Consider the following 9729-nt stretch of genomic DNA (forward strand, 5'->3'; position numbering starts at 1 on the left):
CTTTTACACCTGCTCCAGTTCATGCGAAAGATGCAAAAAATGTCAACAACATAATACAGTGAACGAAAATCCCTTTTGGTCGGGATGGGGGGGGGGGTGTATTCAGTTGTAATGAAAGTGTGAGATCAAACGGGTATCATTAAGACACTGTGATATTTCAAACAAATGAAAGGTTAGCAGTAATATCGGGCGAAGGCTTGAGCCAGGGAAACAGCCTCTCCTTCTTTCTCTGTTGGGACTCCCTAAAAGCTCCATTAGTTCTGACATGCAGAAGCAGTGATTCTGTAAGGGTCAGGACCCACACAGCAGGGTTCGGCAGGGTTTTAGTCCGGCATAATCACACATCTGCGTGCCAGAGTCCAGCGCTGCCCACTGAGTTTCCCTTCCTTTCCACTGGCCTGCATTCAACACGCTGACACTCTCCAACACCCCCGAATCCTGTACAACCCACCCACCGCTCTCACAAACACGCAGGGATAGAAACTGTTGAAAAGGCCAAGTTTCATCTCTGTGCATGTGGCCAGTTGACAAACAACATGAACTTTTGTTGTGTGCTGAAAAACCAAAGTTTGTGTTTGTTTGTGTTTAGGTTTAGGTTTAATAGAAAAGAAGAGAAAACACAAATGAACTATCTTTTCACTACAATATAATATATTATAGTTTACCATAGTATTTGTATTTAGTTCACCAATCCACCATGAATAAACCATGTTTAGTAGGCTTTTACTCTTATAAACCATGTTTACTATGCTTTAACTGTAAACATGTTTTTCTATGATAATACAACATTTACATGCTTTTACTGAAATCAAATTGTGGTACACTTCTACTGTAATAAAACCATGGTACACTTTTACTATATAAAACCATGTTCACTATACCTTTTCCTATAATAGAAACACGTTTACTGCACTTTTCCTGTAATAAAACCATGGTACACTTTTACTACGATAAAAACCATGTTTACTACAATTTTACTGTAAAAAACAAGTTTACTATGCTTTTACTGTAATAAAGCTGAGGTACAATTTTACTGTAATAAAAACACCTTTGTTACAGTTTTACTGTAATAAAATCTCCTGTATTAAACTTTTACCATAATAAGACCATGTTTATTTTACTTTTACTATAATAAAACCATGTTTGCACTTTTCCTGTAATGAAACCATGGTACAGTTTTACTACGATAGAACCACGTTTACTACACTTTTCCTATAATAAAAACATGTTTACTACACTTTCCTGTAATAAAACCACATTCACTACACTTTAATTATAATAAAACCACGTTAACTGCACATTTCCTGTAATAAAACCATGATACAGTTTTACTACGATAAAAACCAAGTTTACTGCAATTTTACTGTAAAAATAAGTTTACTATGCTTTTACTGTAATAAAGCTGAGGTACAATTTTACTGTAATAAAAACACCTTTGTTACAGTTTTACTGTAATAAAATCTCCTGTATTAAACTTTTACCATAATAAGACCATGTTTATTTTACTTTTACTATAATAAAACCATGTTTGCACTTTTCCTGTAATGAAACCATGGTACAGTTTTACTACGATAGAACCACGTTTACTACACTTTTCCTATAATAAAAACATGTTTACTACACTTTCCTGTAATAAAACCACATTCACTACACTTTAATTATAATAAAACCACGTTAACTGCACATTTCCTGTAATAAAACCATGATACAGTTTTACTACGATAAAAACCAAGTTTACTGCAATTTTACTGTAAAAATAAGTTTACTATGCTTTTACTGTAATAAAAACACCTTTGTTACAGTTTTACTGTAATAAAATCTCCTGTATTTAACTTTCACCATAATAAGACCATGTTTATTTTACTTTTACTATAATAAAAACATGTTTACTGCACTTTTCCTGTAATGAAACCATGGTGACGTTTTACAATGATAAAACCACATTTACTACACTTTTCCTATAATAAAAACATGTTTACTACACTTTCCTGTAATAAAACCACCTTCACTACACTTTAATTATAATAAAACCACGTTTACTGCACATTTCCTGTAATAAAACCATGATACAGTTTTACTACGATAAAAACCAAGTTTACTACAATTTTACTTTAAAAATAAGTTTACTATGCTTTTACTGTAATAAAGCTGAGGTACAATTTTACTGTAATAAAAACACGTTTATTACAGTTTTACTGTAATAAAATCTCCTGTATTTAACTTTTACCATAATAAGACCATGTTTATTTTACTTTTACTATAATAAAACCATGTTTACTGCACTTTTCCTGTAATGAAACCATGGCACAGTTTTACTACGATAAAACCACGTTTATTACACTTTTCCTATAATAAAAACATGTTTACTACACTTTCCTGTAATAAAACCACCTTCACTACACTTTAATTATAATAAAACCACGTTTACTGCACTTTTCCTATAATAAAAACATGTTTACTGCACTTTTCCTGTAATGAAACCATGGTGACGTTTTACAATGATAAAACCACATTTATTACACTTTTCCTATAATAAAACCATGTTTACTACACTTTTCCTGTAATAAAACCACCTTCACTACACTTTATTTATAATAAAACCATGTTTACTGCACTTTTCCTATAATAAAAACATGTTTACTGCACTTTTCCTGTAATAAAACCATGATACAGTTTTACTACGATAAAAACCAAGTTTACTACAATTTTCCTGTAAAAAACAAGTTTACTATGCTTTTACTGTAATAAAGCTGAGGTACAATTTTACTGTAATAAAAACACCTTTGTTACAGTTTTACTGTAATAAAATCTCCTGTATTAAACTTTTACCATAATAAGACCATGTTTATTTTACTTTTACTATAATAAAACCATGTTTGCACTTTTCCTGTAATGAAACCATGGTACAGTTTTACTACGATAAAAACCAAGTTTACTACAATTTTCCTGTAAAAAACAAGTTTACTATGCTTTTACTGTAATAAAGCTGAGGTACAATTTTACTGTAATAAAAACACCTTTGTTACAGTTTTACTGTAATAAAATCTCCTGTATTAAACTTTTACCATAATAAGACCATGTTTATTTTACTTTTACTATAATAAAACCATGTTTACACTTTTCCTGTAATGAAACCATGATACAGTTTTACTACGATAAAAACCAAGTTTACTACAATTTTCCTGTAAAAAACAAGTTTACTATGCTTTTACTGTAATAAAGCTGAGGTACAATTTTACTGTAATAAAAACACCTTTATTACAGTTTTACTGTAATAAAATCTCCTGTATTTAACTTTCACCATAATAAGACCATGTTTATTTTACTTTTACTATAATAAAACCATGTTTACTGCACTTTTCCTGTAATGAAACCATGGTGACGTTTTACTATGATAAAACCACGTTTACTACACTTTTCCTATAATAAAAACATGTTTACTACACTTTTCCTGTAATAAAACCACATTCACTACACTTTAATTATAATAAAACCATGTTTACTACACTTTTCCTGTAATAAAACCATGATTACACTTTTCCTATAAGAAAAACACATCAATGAGATTGCCTGTAGCTCAGTGTTAAGAGCATTGTGTTAACAACGCAAGGTTGTGTGTTGGATCCCAGGGGATTGCAGATAGCTATGTAAAATGTATAGGATAATGCTATGTAAGTCCGTCGGCCAAATGCCTAAATGTAATTTAAATGTAAATGTAAGTGGAGAGCAAATTGAAATCATTGTTCTCCAAGACATCATTTGCGTCTCGTTTCAGAAGAGACTCAAACTGAGCACAGTTTTCTGCAATCAAAAGTCAATGTTATTGGAGATCTCAATACAAATTTATCAAATTTACCGAAATCCACATTCAGTTTACACCTTCATGGATTTCAACAACGACACTCTCATTTGTTACGACAGCATTCAGATATGCGCAGATGAAGCTCTTCAAGTTCCGGCATCCTCCCAAAGTCCGCCCGTGGATGCGCATCACCGCTCCATGCCATGATTTTGGATTCCATTGTGTGACTTTCATTGTGTTTCAGGCCGAAAACTTGCGGTCTTTCCTCGACCGGCCGCCCCTCTCCTCGGCCTCCGCACACCTGGTCCTGACAAATTAGAGCAGGGAGAGAGAGGGGGGGGGGGAGTTAATGATGTCGCTTCTGCAGGGCGGTTGGCAGGAAAAAGATCACAACCGGTGCCAGCAAACAGCTCCAAAAGAAACTGTCAAAGACGCAAAGAGGTTTTTTCAACTATGACTTGTGTTTATTTACTCTTATAAAGTATATTTTCTATGCAAAGCCATCTGGTCTGAAATGTGAATAATTACATCTAAAACAAACTGTTACTCTCGGGTGGAAATAAGAGAGACAAGAGAAATAAAAAATGTGTTTGCTTAAATTTTTCTTTCGTACTAAGTAACTTAAAACACTTCCATCGCTTTGGCGTTCTTCTTTAATAAAAGCCGTACGCCCGCCTTCTCCACAGGCTCTAATCTGGCCTGACAGCTTCCTCTCGTAATTGGTGCTAACACCCAGATGGACGGGCCTTTAATTTGCTGTTCCCAATAAAGAGAGGCGGCTGAGGGGCGGCGAGAAGGGGGAGGCCGTGATTTGTTGGTTATAGATACAGAAGCCGTAAACACCCCGGGCCTGGAGGCCGACAGTTTGAGGAGGCTTTTGTTCACACATTTTCACAAAAGAAGTGTTCTTCTCATCTCTCCCTCTGACGTGCACGACGCTCTCTCTCGCGCGTACACGCACAATCTGTTTTCTCCTCTTTTATTCAAACTTTTCGCCATTAAAAAAGCTGTGTGGTTGCTGTAGCAGCAGTGACATGCGGGCGAGGATGGGTGGCCGTAACCTGAACATTGTTTTCAGGGCAACTGCGTGACCTCCATCTATTAATGAGGTTACAGCGAATGAGCGCTGGGTCAATGGTCAGATACACAGATGATCTGACAACATTTGTACCATTTTTATTCGAAACGTTCAGACCGCCTCAAAGTCGTGCTTAACTGTTCTTTTCTATTTGTCAATTCAGATTTTCTCATCATAGTAAGTTACAGAGATTCATGTGTTTTTTCACATTTAGGTTTGCATTTAAAAACCATCCTGAGACATTTGTGTAAAAATCAATATCAATAATAAGGTGAATACAATGATGAAAACAGCACTTCTTTACAGTTTTGGTAGTGACCATGAAGGCACTTATAGCGATAACAAGACACACAACATTCACATCTGATTTGAACCGTCAACTATGAAAAACCTCGCCTGCGACATCTTTTCACAAGTCACGAAATATCAAACATAAGGACGAAATTCTTCGGTCTTAAGCTTTGTGGCAAGTACAGTTTTACATTAAAACATTTTATTGCATAGCAATGATAACATACAGTATATTTGTACAAAAATAGATAATGTAACGAACCAAAAAACACCAATGAGATCATCAATTATTTAATGATTAAATTAGATTAAATAAAGAGTGAATGGAAATATTCGCTTGAAGGAGTAGTTCACTTTAAAATTAAAATTTAAGAAATATCACATGTCTGTCCCTGTTTTAATCTCATCTGCATCTCAGATATTTGTCCTCAGAAATGTCAGAAGAGATGTCAACAATGTGTCAAACTGAGCTCAGATTTGTCAAGTCAAGATTTGAGCAATCAAAAGTCAATTTCATTGAAGATTTCAATATGAACTCAAACGTTTCTCATCAAATTGACTCAAATGCAGATCATTTTACTTCAACAATCTACATTCGTTGTACACCTCAATGTGTTTCAACAATTACACACTTACATGTTATTCTGTTTTAAAACAAAAAGAAACATCTGAGACTGCCTTGTTACTTAAATAAAACACAACTTTGCATATCCTGAGCAAAACCTCTCAGCAATAACAGTTTCCTCGTGTCAATCAGTCCAAACACTCCTAACATAGATCAAACAGAACATATCAAACAGCCCCAAAACCACACAAAACCCCCAGAGAAGAAGCAGCTTTTCAAACTCTTGTGTGAGGTGTATGGGTGCAGTAGCGCATTACATTGGATGAAAAGTTAAAAGGTTATAGACATGCAAGGTTTAATTGGTTTTGAACAAATGTGAGGGCACACAAAGCAAATTCACGGCCACCATTGAATGAGGCAGATGGAGAAAAAGCAAAATATAAAAAGATTGAGTCGTCCTTGGGTTTTATAGTTGCACTACATGTGAAAATTAAGGTCACGGGTCTTTGAAAGATGGGTTTGGGTGAGGATTCGGTTTGATGTCAAAGAAAAGGTGACGAGACACGTTTAATTCACAACACTGATGATACCATTCGCGAACAGTCAAATCCATGAAATATTTAACTTAAAATCACATCAGATCAAACAGATAAAACAGACGAAAAAATCTACAAAATGTCAAATGAAACAGACAGCGTGAAGAATGTGTGACAAAAAAACATTTATTTTATAAAACAACGCGATTAAATACCGTAATAATGGAGAGAAAATAGAGATTCAGATTTTGCTTCAGTAATCTCGCATTAAAAAATAATTACTGTAATCAAAAGTCAGATTACAATCTTAAATATGACCTTCTTTTAAGAGAAAATTATCAGATCTGTCATGCAGATTCCTTTCATCGTTCAGTAACATGGCTGGGTCTAAGGGACATTGCCCCCCCAGATTTTTCTTGGGCCCCTCCAGCTGTAAATTTAAATAATACCAATTGAAATACGTCTTTTTTGTATTATCTATTAAAAAATGGCCTGTCAATTTAATTAAAAAAATTCACGGTTAGAGCGTTGGGCTTGTGATCAAAAGGTTGCCGGTTCTAATCTCAGTGTCAGCAGGTCATGACTGAAGTGCCCTTGAGCAAGACACCTTACCCCTGATTGCTCTGCAGTAATGTGCCACTGTATAAAACTACTTGTAAGTCGCTTTGGATAAAAGCGTCTGCCAAATGAATAAATGTAAAATGTAAATATAATTGGTAATGAATTATGATTGTATAATATCTACATAATTTAAGTCGAGCCAGCATAGTACTGTTCAGTAATCATTTGTGTCAAGTTTTCTATCATTGGGAAGTCATGGAGGAACTTTAGATGGAGTTTCAGGTGGACGTATTGAGACAGACACACAAAGAAATACAACTTTTTTGTGTTTTGAAAACTGTTGTAAAGTAAAGAGAGAGTAGAGGCGTCCCAACCACAGATATAGAATCAATGACACTTACAAAACGATACGGTGACGAACCATAAAACATTGACAGCCAATCACAATCCATTCAAGTTTAACATTACCAATTTTATAGATGCTTTTTTATGCCATATCTTTTGTCAGTGTGAATAGGCCTTTATTTGTTCAACATCAGTGTTCAAAACCTGTTGAGGTTTCCCTCTGAATGGAGGTGTTTCAGTATCAATTGGACCACTATATTGTAAAGATCTCCCAAAACTCTGCAATGAGGCTTGAAACATCTTCAGTGTTACCGAACACACAATCTTGTTTTATTTTGACCAGGTGCTGGCTATGGTTCATCTCTTCAGATCCGAAGGAAGCGTCCGTGTTGCTGAGCGAGGGGCTGTCTTTATTCATAACGCCAGCGTTTGTTTCACATTCTTGTTCTCCGTGAAAGAGACTCGGGTCAGGAGCGACTTGAGAGGGCTAAAGATAAAAGAATAGTGGACCGTACCTTTCAACTCAATCCAAACAAAACATGTAAAAACGTCCCCTGGCCTTATGAACCACAGAAAGTTCGATTAAAAGAAAATGGTGAAAACAGGAGACAATCCTCATCATGAATGACACGGCTGTACAATGAACAAATACATCATTGATGATAGACAGCTAGATTATATACATTCTCAAGTAAAACATGAAATGATAATGTTTGTCAAGTGAAGAACTTTGGTGGCCTTAAAGGGACGGTTCACCCAAAAATAAAAAAGATCTCCCATCTTATATTTCCCCTCATGTGGTTAAAAACCTTTCTTAATATTTCGAGAGATGTCACGGGGGTTTTGTGTTCATACAATGGAAGTCAATGGGGTTCAGTGTTGTTTAGTTTTCCAACGTTCTGCAAAATATCTCGAACAAGTTTGAAATGACATGATGGTGTGCATTGTTGGGTGAACTTTCCCTGTAATAAAGCTAAACAATGAACTCATTGCTAAACTCACATAATTCCTCTTAAAAAAAATTCTGTCACTGTTTACTGAACCAAAACTGATTCCCGTTGGACCTTTGTCGTCCATTTCATCCCCTCGTATTCCTCCAAGAAGCCTCCGAAGGCTTTTTGGAAGGAATGCGGTATCATTCCTTCACGCCGGGGTCAGCCACTTGTGTGAAGTATGTCAAAACAAGCAGCCTTCATCTTTCCTGAGCTGTAAAGATTGGCTCATGCTAGGGGGCGGCCTGGCCCAGGGGTCTTCCTGCAATTAACCCTTCTGCATTCTTCATCACCGCCCTCCACGTCTACCCTCTCCCGAACCTTCACAGCTGATCCGCGCCTCTCCCCATGCCAATCGCATGACCTTCGACCCGCCGCACCTCTTGATGGGTCACATGACTCGTGCAGGTGTGGAAAGGACCCCGGCCCCGTCGGCCCCCAATTAGCGAGCCTAATTAGTGATGTAACCTCCTGCAGGGTCACTGGAGAAAGAGGAAGGTATTGAAAGAGAAAAGAATCAGCGAGGGTAAAGGGAGGGTGCTGGCGGTACAGTGATGCGTGCTTAAAGCTCCAGGGCCGAGGGGGTTTCACGGGTTGCCAGAAGTGCACTTGTTGTCTCGATGGTTGGAGTTTTTTTAACAGGGCTTTTTGTTTAGCCAAGATATCATTTGAATCATTCTGATTGTTCTCTTTAACAATATTGTAACACTTTGCTAAAGGTATACATGTGTGTTTTAACACAATGCTGTGTTATCGGGTACACAAAATAGAGATGTTAGAGCAAAGCAAGAGAAGGAGAATTTTGGTGTCTTCTTTACATAAAACTTTCATATGATTTTATAGATGGTATGGTATCAAATATGAATATAAAGTAAATGATCTTATAACCAAACACAGATCGGAAGTTAACTTTAGGCCTGACATGTGCGTGTGATGAAATCGGCTAAGACGCGGTCAGTTTAAATGTGTCCTCTAAGCCAAGGCGACACACTTGATGTTGCTCTCACACAAATGAAACAAAGTCTTACGCAGAAGGTCGACCTTAAAGTGAGTGGAAAAACATGAGAAATTCTTCGGTCGGACTTCAATAAATGAGCATTGTCCATTCTTGTGACACCAGAATTTTAAAGCATCACATATTGTTGATGTTTTTTTATGTATTTCTAACATGAACTCCTGTAATAGAATTATTCTCTTCACTTCTTTAAGTGAGCAAGCATATCTTTATGCAGAAAAAACATTTTGGTTTCCAGTATAATTATCTGAACATCATAACAACACGAGGATTCTACATAAAATATGTATGTGTTGATTCCGGATAAATCTAACTGAATTGCGCTTTGTTTTTTGAAACAACAAAAAAAATCATTTTAAAAGGAGCTTTTTTTTGCCATTGTATTTTAAACGTCACAAGACGACATGAATGCTTCTTGTTTTATACTAGTTATACTTGAATAATTGTACTGGATTAGTATTTAAAAAGGAAGGTATTAAATTTGACCCAAGATGTCTAAGAGAAAACTGTTGCTACCCCATCATTTCTATCAGGCCACCCATCC

This window comes from Barbatula barbatula, assembly GCF_947034865.1.
Source record: "Barbatula barbatula genome assembly, chromosome: 1".
Classification (NCBI taxonomy): domain Eukaryota; kingdom Metazoa; phylum Chordata; class Actinopteri; order Cypriniformes; family Nemacheilidae; genus Barbatula; species Barbatula barbatula.